This window comes from Amblyomma mixtum, chromosome 2 (genome assembly GCF_055824585.1).
Source record: "Amblyomma mixtum isolate Tamu chromosome 2, ASM5582458v1, whole genome shotgun sequence".
NCBI classification, from domain to species: domain Eukaryota; kingdom Metazoa; phylum Arthropoda; class Arachnida; order Ixodida; family Ixodidae; genus Amblyomma; species Amblyomma mixtum.
Window position 1 is genome coordinate 234,325,611 of NC_143013.1, and position 14,782 is coordinate 234,340,392.

The 14,782-nt window shown below is 44.5% G+C and overlaps 1 long non-coding RNA gene across 2 annotated transcripts; it reads right to left on the minus strand.

The window, feature by feature from the left end:
* Positions 1-3,175: 3,175 nt before the first annotated feature.
* LOC149362986 (uncharacterized) lies at positions 3,176-10,478 on the minus strand. Of its 2 annotated transcripts, XR_016288551.1 has the most exons (4): positions 10,180-10,478; positions 8,826-8,933; positions 5,461-5,508; positions 3,176-3,191 (listed from the first exon to the last, which is right to left on the minus strand). It is a non-coding gene; the product is annotated as an uncharacterized LOC149362986 (long non-coding RNA). The 2 variants fall into 2 exon arrangements; XR_016288550.1 differs by lacking the exon at positions 3,176-3,191 and having other exon boundaries at positions 5,252-5,508.
* Positions 10,479-14,782: the final 4,304 nt, after the last annotated feature.

Here is a 14,782-nt window from a genome sequence, read left to right on the forward strand (position 1 = left end):
CACTGTCTTAACTGCACATGGAGCGGTGTTTTATGCGTAAACCGACATTCTCAGAACAACATATCAATGTGTTAAGGTGTTTTGGAGTGGTTTTAATACTGCTGTTGGGTCCGTATAGTCCAAACGCAGAAATGTAGCTCTATAAGGCATAAACATCCCTCCGCTGACGTTCTTCGCCATAATTTTTTTTTCCATTGTAATAACGTGACAGTTCGTGCGCGGCTTGTGTTTTTCTTTTCATGTTTCTGTTTTTCAATGTAAGAGCATAGAAATTTATAGAAGGCTTATTATTTCCCTCTCATGTAAAGACGGAAATGGATGGTTGAAATGGAACGCCGGCGTCTGTGGTCTCCCCGCTGGCCTCACCTGACGCGTTCCTGGAGGAAATTCTGAATATTGCGGTGAGCAACTACTGATTGAAAAGAGGTGCTAAGCAAGCATCCAGTCCATGGATTTTGTTTTGGGATGTAAAAGAAGTTTTGGGCACTCTTTGTCCTGTGTGCGGTCAAGGCGGCATTATTTGTTTTTATATTATTTCGTTCAACCGAATGTGCGTCATTGTCGTCTATCCTTGTGTCTGTGGGGTTGAACTTATGTGTATGTGAAGTCGGGCACTTTTACCAAAGTAATAAATGTGTTTTGCAGTTCTCTCGATTTTTGTCTCGTGTCCGTTTGACAGACGCAGTGTCACCGTCAAATAGATTTTGTTCAGTCGCGACTGGACCCGACTTCAAACGGTTCCTTAAGGTCAGGCTTGGTCACGGATGCCCTAAAGCGCAGAAATTGCATCGCTTGGAAACTGGGCACCCTTTACGACAGACGGTCGTTTAATAGAGGCGGCAACTGAACATTTATGGACAAACTTCTTGTACTCTCAGCGGGGGCTTTATTTCAAACGGTCCAGTTTTTCAGTCATTGCCAAATTCGGTATCAATCAGGCTTGAGCTGAAAAGTACAAAGGTCGGGAACCACTTGCCTAAGCCACGGTTTTTTCTTACCTATTTATTGTGGCAGCTAACCGAGGCAATATGCTTGCGGAGGTAAACAGAAAATGGGCCCAGTGGCTGTGGGCGTACACGTCGAATGTGACCGACTGCTGACTTTTACATACCTTGAAATATTGTTTTCCGTCAGCGCCACAGACCGATGTTGCCTTTGGAATTTTTCTCGCAGTCATTGCTTTCTTTCTGCAGCTCCTTAATTAAAAAAAAAATGAAACAGGCCGTGTTTTCTTATTCAGTCTCGTTTCGCGAAACAAAACTTTGTAGGCATGTGTGCTCGTTCTACGCTTATCTTGGTGTGCTGGTTACCGCCTCTTTTCGAAACCGTTTATCTTATTTTTGGCTGGTTGAGAAAATTACCAAGGGCACTTTATCTCCGCGGGCATCTAATCCGTAATACAAGATGTGTTTGTGTCAAAGTCTTTCAATATAGCAGTTGTGAGCCGCAGAAATGATGATGATGATGATGATGATGTCCTCGGGCTGAATGGCACATACCCACGGCGGGGGATTGGCCAGGGTGCATAGCGGCATAAATAATACGAGGAGAGCATAATATTGTAGCCAGCCTCTTTTCTTTTTTCGTTTCCGGCTGTTACTGAAGGGGTGAAAGAATTTTCGGTTTCAAACTCCGTTGAATTTCAGATTCCTGCCGAAACTTACCGCGCCTTTTTTGTACTTGAAAAGGCAAGTGATTTGACTCAATGGTTTACGACAAAAAAAAAAAAAAACAATGCGTGCTTTTAGTTCGCGAAACAGACGCCATATTTTGCAGTCGTTTAAAGCAAATACACACAAATTTGGTGTAGCATTTTCTCCTAAATCATTGCATCCCCTCAACCTTTTTCCCTCGTACAGGATTGCATATCAATTTCTTTTTCCGGTTAACCTCATCCCAGCCCCGTCCTCCGCCCCGACCACAAGACACGATGAACTCACGACGCTGCCGCGCCGGGGACCAGTGACCCGACCGACCTGAGTCGTCACTGACAAGTAAATACACTGTTCCCCTGTCCATGCCGATGATCTGTGCGTCCAAGGGCCTCGGTCGTCGGCTCCTGGCAACCTGCGGCCCGGATGTATCGTAGACCGGGATTTCATTTGCTCATATCTCTCATCGTGCCGGCCAGCACGTCACCACCCCGCCACTTCTGTTCTGCCCTTGAAGCCCATCACCATATCGCGGTCCCTTCGTCGATGTCTTCTGCTATTTACGAACTGGACGATCGCTCGCAGGCCCCACGTAACGTGACGAAGAAGACGAAGCTCGCAGTTGCGCGGGACGGAGCGCTGGCACTAGGCCAGTGGTCATTAAAAAATATTGCCATCAGTCACCTCGTCTCATTCTTCTGCTGGCCGCCAAGTAACAATATGAACTCAAAAAGAAATAGTGGCGCACAAAAGAAGAAGGGACGAACGAGAGGCACGGACAAATTTCACTTGAAGGGTTAAAGTGATTCAGTTCCCTTGAGTTTCAAGATAATGCTTGTCCGTGTCTTCTAATCCGTCCCGTCTTGCGCGGCATCCTGAGGGCATCCCTATTGAAAATATTGAGCGTGAATTCTGCGTGCCTATCTTTGCGTGTTTATTGCCACGCAAAATGCGACGATTGAACGAGGTCGCAGAACGCGAGACATATTTCACATAATTTGCGCAAGCTGAGCAAGCTCGCAAACGCGAGACATCTCTCACGTAAGTGCGCAAGCCACGTAAGGCTCGTACAGCAGGAGACATCCTCGCGTAATATGCGCAAGCCGGGTGAGGCTTCCAGAATGTCCGAGAGCCAAGGGTCCCAGAATGTTCAAGAGCCGAGTCTGGCTCACAGAGCACTAGACAGTGTCTAATGGAGTTACCATCATGATGCCGATAATACCTTGCATGGCTGCAAGGCTCCTACATCACTGCTCAACACGGTACGCTAATGTACTGCATTAAGGCCTCCTCATCTGTCTGTCACTGCCTCATTCAGCATGCATGTTGTGAGATAACAAGCTTTGCAGAAACGGTGCTTCGTGGGATGGTTCTCATGTGTGTAGCATGCTTGCAAAAGGACATAGATAAGGTCACCTTAACTGGCTTTATTAATGCCACATCCCTCATGATGGGTGCCACACAGTGGCTAAACAATTTCTTCAGTTTCTCCAAGTCCAGCAGGTTGCCGTCTTGATACAGGCTCTCACTATGCAGCACCTGCAAAAAGGTAGGAGTATATGCAAAAAAATTCAGTTAATCTGTTTTCTGGAAATTCCAGAAAAGGGCACAAGTACTTCTTCCATTAATGAACTAATGATGATTTCGAAAAGTTTCAGGTTTGAAATACAGACACTGGAAAACCCGACTCAAGCACGCAGACTGCTCAGCATCAAACCTGCACAAAATCTAATAACCGTGTCACAAAGGCATTTTGAAGGCTTTCAAATGGCTATTAACTCAGTGGCACTTGAATACAGCTAAATGGGCATTTCCAATAGCCACTGAGTCCCTAGAACAGTGTGGACTTCTATTAAGATTTTGAAGGCTTTTCAGTGGTAGAAATTTGCACTCAGACATGGAGCACTCGCAACTATACACGAAGGAATAAAATCAAAGCAATTTAATCGCTCAAAGAATACTCAACATGAAATGTACAACTTATTTCACTAAAAAAAAGAGAAGGCTAGCCACAAAACACTGCAGCAAGCATATTATCACTGTTGCCAATAGCACAAAAACAATGAATACCACCTTTTCAAAACTGTGTGAGCGCTACAACAGCTTCCCAGCAAAATTATCAACTGTGACAGTGGCGCCACAGCAGCTTGGTGCCAGATGATGAAATATCTCTACGGCGATCAAGTATTCTGTGTAGCAGTGGCATAACTCCCGAGTTGAAGTGCAAATCTCGAAGCTCAATCTCCCACCTCAACTGTTATCTTTAAATACATATTTAAATTCATTGGAGCGTGCTGCAGAAGTAGGTGGTCAGATCATTCGAGAGGATACCTGCAAGCTATCTCAGGAGACGAAAGATCTGATGAAGAAACGCCAAAGCATGAGGACGTCTAACTTCAGAGATAGAATAGAACTAGGAGATCTATCGAAGTTATTTATAAGTGCAAGGTAGCCAACATAAGAAAGTTTAACATGGAGAAAACCTTGCATGCTCTAAAGCATGGAGGTAGCCTAAAATCAGTGAAGAGAAAACTAATCACAGGTAAAAACCAGATGTATGCGCTAAAAGACAAAGAGGGCAATGTCATAAGCAATATGGATAAGATAGTTAAAGTAGCCGAAGAGTTCTGCACAAATCTCTACAGTAGTGAATGTAATCAGAATGTTACGGAGAGAGGCAGTAGAGCATAGCAATGGGACATCCCGCCAGTAACGAGGGAGGAAGTAAAGAAAGCCTCAGGAGCAATGCAAAGGGGCAAAGCAGCTGGTGAGGATCAGGTAACAGCAGATTTGTTGAAGGACGGAGGAGAGATTGTGCTAGAGAAACTAGCCAGCCTGTACACGCTTGCCTCGTGACCACGAGCGTATCAGGAGCTTGGAAGAATGCGAACATTATTTTAATTCATAAGAAAGAAGATGTCAAGGACTTGAAGATTTACAGACCGATCAGCTTACTATCGATTGCCTACAAGGTATTTACTAAGGTAATCACTAATAGAGTCAGGACAACCTTCGAATTCAATCAACCAAATGATCAGGCAGGCTTTCGTAAAGGATACTCAACAAGAGACCACATTCATGCAATCAATCAGGTGATAGAGAAATGGGCAGAATATAACCAACCCCAATTATAGCCTTCATTGACTACCAGACAGCAATTGACTCGGTGGAACCACAGCTGCCATGCAGGCATTGTGGAATCAGGGTGTAGAAGAGTGTTATGTGAAAATATTGGAAGATATTTATAACGACTGCACAGCTACCATAGTTCTCCATAAGGTCAGCAATAAAATTCCTCTATATTCCGAGTTTTCTAACACCACCATCATTTTTTGGCACCGTGACCATATCATACAAGAATGTGAGACCTACTGCATACCTAAAGAAAATATGTGTGTAAGCCAAGCATCAGCCGTTGTATGCAATAAGAAGTCTAAGTGAAAAAGATTCGATGTAAATTAGAGAAAGCCTTGCCATTTTTGTACTTCTGCTTCTATGACTGCTTGCTGGATTTTTTTCCTTAGTTGGAAGCATTCTTTCATCCCTTATCTCTATACACTATTCCTCTGCCAAATGACTCAGTAACCCAAATAGCAATTCCTAAGTAGGGAGGGGGCCTTCCACAGTGACCACACAGGGGCCTTCAAGTTCTTGCAGCAATCAAAACATCCCTTTGTAACACTGGCCTTGAATGCACCACTATACTTTTGTGGCAGGCCAAATACTTATACAATTTATGTTTTAAAACCACACAGAAATCCACAACTGCCATTATGAAAACAACCTAGGAATGTAACCATAAGCGTACCTGGCCAGCATGATCAGCATGGAAAGGCGCCCAGCTTGTGTGCAGCTCCTAAAATGAAAGCAAATTCACATGATTAATTGCAATTTCCACAGAGACATTCTTGAAAAATCATGTTTTTGCACCACTCAGCCTCAAGCCTGCCTTCTTGCTCCTGCAGCAATGAGGCAAATCTGAGCACAGCTTGGGGTGAGCTGGTGGTATCACATTACGCACCTGACACTACATGCATCAATCCATTTGTATGATTGAATTTCAGAATGGCGAAAAAGACACACACACAGGAAAAAATGGTGGGTGGATGAGATTAAGAAGTTTGTGGGGATACAGTGGCCGCAAGTGGCAAAGGACAGGGTTAATTGGAGAGACATGGGAGAGGCCTTTGCCCTGCAGTGGGTGTAGTCAGGCTGCTGCTGCTGCTGCTGCTGATGATAATGATGATCACAGCCTGAGCACACCTACAAAGTAAAACTGTGATCTCGACCCAGCAGCACTTTACTGTGTTGAAAGAGAACAGGTACAATTGAATTACTTCATTACCTTGTTATTATAATTAAAAAGTACAGGGCTCTAAGGACTTCCTAATTTACATCGAAACAAATGGGTTACAGTGAACTTTCACGGATTACACTAACAGGCACTGAAAATCCAACACAGCTGCCCAAGAGAATATAGGCAGCCGCGCTAGCCTTCTTTTGCGCTATGCTACCTGATACCAGATTAAAATTCCAGAGCAATTTACTCATACTCTAGCACTGGGATACGTTATGCCCCAGACTGATGCAGCTGTCTTACTAAAGGCAGAGAAGCTTTCAGTGTGGGTCATGTGTGCTGTGGCGTGAACACATGCACAGCATCGCCTGCTACCATTCAAGTCCTCTGTGTACACAAATGCAGGTGCAATAGAAAACCCACATCACAAATTTGGCTAGTCTGGTCGGCCAAGCATGGGCCAGCTGATAGCACGAAGCAGCAGGTGCGACACATACCATCATCATCAGCCTGACTAGGCCCACTGCAGGGCAAAGGACTCACCCATGTCTCCACATTAACCCTGTCCTTTGCTAGGTGTGGCCACCATATCCCCGCAAACTTCTTAATCTCATCCGCCCATCTAACTTTCTGCCGCCCCCTGCTACGCTTGACTTCTCTTGGAATCCACTCCATTACCCTTAAGGACCAGCGGTTATGTTGTCTTCCCATTACAAGCCCCGCACAGGCCCGTTTCTTCCTCTTAATTTCAAGTAGCATGTTATTAACCCGCGTTTGTTCCCTCACCCACTCCGCCCCCTTTTGGTCTCTTAATGTTAGACTTATCATTTTTCTTTCCATAGCTCACTTTGCTGTCCTTATCGTTTGGCACGTGTTTTTTTCTTTGTAATAAGGCATAAAGTATTATACACGGATTACTACATGGCATCCTCCTATGACCGCTAAATAATTTATAATCAAATTTCTTTCTCCTGCTGTATTTGTTTCGGTTTCAACAGCTGAATGATGGCTGTGACGTCAAAGCGAGGTTATTGGTCACGTGAGGCATGAAAAACTGCAATACAATTGGTACTTCTGGCTCTTAAGGAATGCTGGCGTCAGCGCTGTAGCAAATTAAAATGACGAAGCAGCGATTATAAGTGCAGTTTTCCCACGCCTCACATGACCTATAACCTCTCTTTGATGTCATAGCCATAGTCAAATTGTTCACCGAAACAGGATGGCAGAAAAAGTTGATTATAAATTATTTAGCGGTCTCACGCGAATACCAGATGGTGATTCATGCATAGTAGTGTCTTCCGCACCATTATAGAGAAGAAAACATGCCACCAAGATTAGGTGTCTATACTCTATTAAGCTGAACTCTCTTCATTAGCCTCCAAGTTTCTGTCCCAAAAGTGAGAAACATGCAGGCTAAAGAAAAGATTTCAGCTTAAGTACCAAAGTGGCTCTAATTACACGATGAAGCGGAAAAACTCTTGACACTTGAACAGAGAACAAATAGGAATTCCAACAAAATTTTAGATTCTTGTAAGGCTATCAAGCATTTCTGAATATTGTAAACTGCACTTTCACACATACAGTACGCATGTATGCCAAGCTCACATTCAGTAGCTCTGTTTACCGGCTGTAATTATCACGGTCTGAGCTCAGTTACAGATTTAAACCAGCCAAAAGATGCAACACAGGAAAAGAGAAGAAAACAGGTTGGACTATCAATTGAATTTTTTGTGAAGGAAAAGAAGGCTCGCATGAAGATGCGCCACACATGACCCACACCAGCGAAAGGCAGGACAACAAATAACTGTCACTGATATACAAGCACGTCATCTAAAAGAGAAAATTCTTTCCGTTGAAGATTGACTAATGGCTTCGCTACTCATACAACCGTTGCCTTGGAGATATGCATCAAATACCTTACAGATTTGTTTACCACTTCTATACACCACTGAAGTGTCACAGAAATCAGGCGTACACACTGATGGGTCATCTTATGATTTACACTCACGACATTGGCACTGTAGTGCCAGATTAGAAGCTGCCTTCCCCCTAACAAGTTAGTGCTCACTCAGGAACACATTAAAGACACCTGCACATATCCCTGAAGTAGTTTCTTGCACAAGCTAGCGGAATGTGATAAACCACTTCCTGCAAGTCCTGAACCTAGTTTTATGGGATACCATACTGCTATCCCGGTTTTAACAGCAGCGCAAAGGCCATCAACACAATGATTGGCGCAAAAATTACATTTAAAAATTTTCCCGCCACTCGATTTGAACTCATGAAGTCTACACAAAGGACTCCATGATAACCGTTCTGAGGTGAATGGCAGTTCAGCCTAGCCTCTGGAATCTGTGCCAAAAAAAACCGGAGTCAGCGCATCGCAATTTACTTCCGAAATCAGCCGGTGCTGATGAAAATTGTATGTTTTGCTTTCTCTGGCTTATAAAGCTCCACTTTCAGAAAAAGTGTCGTCTTTGTGGTTAGGATGCAGAACTTCATCATCACAGGTCAACTTCAGCTTGCCATCAGTGTCCCTTTAATGCCTCAAAGTTGAACAATAGCTCCATTCATAGAGGAGGGCTGTGCATAAATTTCGACCACCAAAGATTCTTTAACATGCACTGACATTGCATAACACACGAGCAAATATGCATTTCGCCTTGTCGAAACGAAGCCACCACAATTCAATCCCGCGTCTTTGGGCTCAGTAGCCGAACACCAACGCAGTAGGCCACAGCAGCAGGTGAAAAACAAAAGAGAGCCCTTAATAGGCAACCTAACTTGCGAAAATCAACATAACGAGGGGTCACACAAGTAGCAGTGGACTAGGAAAATAAAAGCTACTTGTGTCGGAAGATGTCTTCAGTGCTTACCTCAAAAGCCTGCTTGCTTGCTGGGCATCCTAGCACCAAGTGAAAGGCTGGCACAGCCATACTGGAGAGCTTGGAAGAGGCATTGCTGGTAAAGCTATGTGGAGATTGCTGCAAGGTAAAAAGACACATTTAACAGCAGCACAGTGCAAAAAATGGACTAGAGTCAAGCATGTAAGGCAAAGTGCAAGGCACAAAAAGGAGCCGGTCGCAGAATGGAACACAACTGTTTAACCACATTTCGAAGTGGGCCAGGCAACAAGAAATTCATAACCACGGCAGTCATTCACAAGCTAGCCTCAGACGAGACATCACTTGCATATCGATATCCAGCATCGTTTCTACAATACATGCCACCATTCAAAAGAACAGACCACAGCAGAACGATATTTTCAGTAGAAGGCTGGTTTGCTTCAAATTCTGCATGCGTCCCTCAATTTGAAATCCAGCATGATTAGCACTGATTTCACATTCTCACAGGTATGATGAATTAATAGTGCCAATTGCAGAAAAACCACACTTTTTCCTTTAACATCAAATAAGGTATTGGAGAGGTACCTCAGCATATTTAAGTCAAAGTCAGATTTATTTGCGCCATTGGTTATAATCATGAAACAATCAAGTTTATTCTTCGTACCTATTAAAGGCTCAATTACCCTTAAATTTCACTGCAACTTCGGGATTTAGGGCAAATGGAGCTAGGGCACCTGTGTGCATTTTGCAGTTGTTTGTACCATTTCAGCTCCGAGCCAAAGTATGAAAAAGCGAATGCCAAAATAGAAGCGGAAAACTTCAGAGCAATTTGTTTTTATCTCACCGTTCTGCTATTCAAGGCTCGACTATAAGTACGAACGCAGCTGGATCATATGCAGCTTCGTACCTTAAATACACAATTTATAAAAGTACAAGTGAAATACAAGTGAAAGAGGAGGAAGCTCAATCCTAACGCATACAGCTGAATCGCAGTCTACGTAGTTAAACTGCTCGAGCGCTGTTACTTCAATTACAGCGTAACATGCGGCGAGAATGTAAAGCCCGGGCCGAAGAACTATTGGTGGGCACATATTCCATTCTCGGCGAGAGATGAATGGCAGTACGGCGGCAGTACGGCGCCGATATCGTGCACCCCGCGATCGGATCAGCTGTGCATATTTGCATGGCATACTGACCATGACCGTGTGACCACTGACACTACACGCGCATTCATGCCCGTGTGCCGCCAGCAAACAACCTTTCAGCGCTGCGTGCTGCCGCGATAGGCACTGCGTCTTCGCGTCTCTGTACTAGCTGTGTTGACGTGGCCAGTTGTGCGCAAAGGCTTTGAAATAATGAACAGGTTCGAAGAAAATTAACTTACCCCCAAGATGCGAGATGTCACCCGGGTAGTGGTCTCCCACCAGCTGCTGCGCCATGGAGGAAATGAGCCCCACCGTCAGCATAGCGTTTCCAGTGAAGGCGCGCAAAGGACGACGCGCTATCCGTCGAGCCCGCTGAGCCCGCTATAAACACAGGTTTACTCAGCACCTTACCACGTTTTCGTACATCGCACCAGCGAATTTCACTGCTGTCGGCACATCACATATCGGAAGAGTGACAAATGCTCATTCCAGCGATGGTTCATGCCCTCGGCACCACAAAGGACCACGACAAACGTAGTAACGCTGAACGCCATGCTGTCCCTCCCCAGACGCTGCGTTCGTTGGCTAGCGCTTCGGCCAGTTCCGGCTTCCTTCGGCCCGTTTAGAAAGGCATCGCCTCCAGGCATTCCTCCAGGTCGTCTCTTTCGGGCTGTATGCTTTTGGGCAGTGCGATAACAAAGGACTACAACCAAATGAAACTTTCGTTACAAAAATAATTAAGTTCTTGTGCACATATTAGCATTAAAAACTTGAGAAATTTGTGACGCATGGACGCATTAATATGCGTGTCGGTACATTCGTGCGTGCGTGCGTGCGTGAGTGGGCATGGTCTAGCGCGTCAAATCCAAAGCCTATGCGACATGCTGCATGGTTTCTGAGATCACCGCCGTGAGCTTCGCTTGTTTTCTTGTGCTGGTGCTGGGCGTTCTTGCGCGCCGCTGTTACTGTGCTGGAATCGCAAAAGAAGAAGGATTACCGGTGTGTGCTGCCGGTGGGCGCGCTCTCATCCAAGAGTGGTAGCAGCTCCCAATTAAGCGATCCGTCGGGGCATATGTGTTATGGATGACTGGTCGACAACGATAATGAGGTCAGCAGTGCGGTGCCGTCGTTTGATGAGTCGCACCTTTCGGCCTATTGCACTGCTAACTTCGTTGCAAAAATGCCTGGCTCATAAGCAGCGACAGTGGCCATTGTTTCTGTGGTGTGTTTCGATTACAAGACGGCGCCCTTCTACAGTGTGGCTTCCTTGGAAACTTATTCGGCGGTGTGCCTGCAACGCCTATCGCTGTCAGCTCAAACTGGAACACCAACTCGCCCAATCTACCGTTCTTCTACAGTTCAAACTGACCGCCTGCGAGCGCTGCCTTCTTTTGCGATGTGAACGGTGACGGGACACTTACTGCCTGTGGCCGGAGCTTATAGCAAAAGCGAAGAGTGTTTTGTGTGAAGGTTTGACGAAGTGCGTGTGTCAGCTGGACCCTTAGCAAGTCATACGAGATGCGACATGCAAAAGTGGTCCACCAGTCGCTTCAGCAGAAAGGAGTGCGGATGTTTTTTACGTTACTTCAATCGAGAACTGCCCATGCAAATATTTCAACTCGTCTCTTTCCTAAACAGCATAGTAAAGAAGCTAAAGCAACAAAACTGCTGTTTCCATGCTGTATATTGATTCCGCACTCGTGCTAGAGGTGGGAAATATGTAGCAGTTATTGGCGGAGTTACAGCCTATGAAGCACGTGCAGCTTCATGTAATTGCAGGTTAGGATATGCGCCTTACATGGTATTGACTTTGTAACCAGACATAGCCATCTGTCAACTAAAAGAAATGTTCTTGCTATAGGATTCTGCAGCATTATGTATGCTTCTGGACACTGAATACCGGGTGCGTCACCTCTCTTGAAAGCACTCAGATTTGTGTACTTATCAGTACGTTTGAGATGAGAAAATTTTATCAGCTTCTTTTCTTTATTTTATAATTAGCTACACAGCATGTCGCAAAAAAAAAATGTTTTAAGGAAAAGTATTTCAGTTTAGAGTAGAACAGTTCAACAAAGTTGTTTTGGGCATTCTGGTAACTTCAAGATGGTATCTGATGGTTGCATACAGACGCGCAAGTCAAACCTCAAAGGGCATCAAACTTAACAGTACCGCTGAGCTTATCCTTTCGTGCTTTTTATGTGTGTGTAGATCACCTGGGGAAGTTCAGTATTGGATGTTGCATTTCATAGTTCTGCTACAACTTTTATCTTCCTTTCTACACATGAAACATGACTGAACTTGATTACATTCCCCAAGCAAATACCTGACGCCTTACAAGCGTTCCTTACTGTGCACAGTTGTCCCAGTGCATTATATCCACTCATGTGCAGCACACTGTTGTGTTGCTCTTGGTCTCCGAATGTGCTCTCAGCAATATGATGGAATCATAGTCCATCCAGATGGTCTTTGTGGTAGTGCAAATTTCAAAACAGATTGAAGAAGAATGATGAGTGTGATACTTCGTCATGCATCATGCAATGCTGGTGCTAATCAGGCAACATGTGTGGTATATATACTTCGCACATTTGAGATTCATTGGATTTGTTCTGGAGCCATACTGGGAATTAATTAATCGATCTGTGATTTGTCACTGAAATTGAAAGAGGGCACTAATTTCTGAACTTTTGACACCAACTGTGAATTCAAAACTGTCTTTTCGTGTAGGCTTACATGGCCTTTTTACGTGTATGTAAATTTATGCTAATGACTTTGGAAATTGCTTTGGAAATGGTTTTGGAAATTGCCTCATAACATTCCTGTTACAGCTCACAATTCGCTTTCTGCACGTCATGTTTGATTGAACCTGATTATATCCCCAGGCTTGTTTGTTGCACCTAACAAACACTGTTGCCCTTTCAGAGTTATTCCATTGATTGACTCCTTTCGAGTGCAAGCAACAAATGGTTGTGTTGCTTCTGATTTCGAAATATGGCTGTCTGCATGACGGGCAACAACATAAGTGCTCTGGATGGCTTTCATCATGCATCTATAAGATATCTGTAACTTTCAGAATTGGTTAAAGGAAGAACTGAAGGATGCTGTAAGAGTCATTAGCAGCTTGTTTTTTACATTATTTTACAATGAACTTGCAATGTTGACAAGTTCTTGCTCAGTGTGCATGTTGTCATGTACAGGTCCCTGCAGTATCGAAGGGAACCATTTTGCACTAAAAGATAATTTTTTGGTTATTTGTTTGCTGAAGTTGAAAATGATTAATGGGTACTTACGCCAAGACGAAAATTATAAAACAGCAAAACGTGAGCTTATTGCTCATTATTGAGAAGTAATCATTAACTGAATGCTCGAACTTTGTTTGCTTTCACCCTAAATGGGCCTTTACAGTCTCGACAAGTTGCTACTAAGCAAGCAAACGCACACATGGCCACACGCAGCCTCACTGAGCTTGCTCAGTATGCACATAAGCACGCACAGCTTCGGCAAGCCCCTCTCAGCACGCAGATGTCCACGTACAGAGAGTTCTCCACGAGAGTCCACGATTTTGTACACGCAAAGAGTGTGCGTGAACGTCTATCAGCTCACAGTACGCGCATATGTACACACAGGACGCACAGAATGCGTACAGGTAACGCACAATTTCTGCGCATTCGTGTGCAAAATGAACGTGATCGTACAAAAATCACTGTTCTCGTGCAAACTCACGCAGAGTTTTTTCAATAGGGATCCCAGTTGAAAAATCCACCAGACTGTTCTGGTGTGTTCTGGTGTTAACACCAGGATTTCCTGGTGTGGCTGGTGTGCACACCACACCGGTCTGGTGTGCACACCAGACCAGCCTGGTGGTGCTGGTGTGCACACCAGACCGGTGTGGTGGTGTCTGGTGTGCACACCAGACCGGTGTGGTGTTGTCTGATGTGCACACCAGACCGGTGTGGTGTTGTCTGATGTGCACACCAGACCGGTGTGGTGTTGTCTGATGTGCACACCAGACTGGTTTCATGTCGTCTGGTGTGCACACTAGACTGGTTTCATGTCGTCTGGTGTGCACGTACACTAGACTGGTTTCGAGTCATCTGGCGTATATGATCCAGCTCAAGCACACCAGACCTGTTGCTGTATTCATGTGCGGGAGCCGAGCGCCACCAAAAAGATCTGTTCGGTTCATTCTAGTTTGCATGATGTACCAGATACAATCTCAGGCACATGCCAGACATGTGGCCAAGGATTATTTCATGCACTGACCAACATGTAGGTTGGTTTGGTACTTACTGAGATTAATGAAAGATTTCTGTCCTGCTTAATTGCATAGTCCATTGTTGCAACTATGGGTGTTCATGTCTTCACACCACAGTCAAACCGTAAAAAAGTCCAAGGTAAATTGTGAGGTGCATTTGCATATCATACAGCATATAATTTAGTATTTATTACTATTACACTAAGGATGAATGGCAGTCTGTTTATTATGTGGACAAAAAAGGCACACTTTTTTAGCTTCCAGGTATAGTTAAATGCTCATATCAGCCAGGACAACAAAAAATTTGTATCTGGTGTGACTATGAAAACATAAAGGCATGACAGCAGGTTGAACTAAAGCTTGAAAGAAATTAAAACACATTTATTCTCAAAATTCAGCATAGAACTCCTTCGTTTCAGAGTTGCAGTAGTGCCTTCGCGAAATGGGCATTTGGGAAAGTGCCCCTGAAAGCATCACAAAAGAACACCATCAATTCATTCCCCTGAATTGTAGCAATGTGGGGCCTTTCATACAGCCAGGCAGCTTCCACAGTGCCTTTCACAGTGATCAAGGCAATGAAATTACTGGAA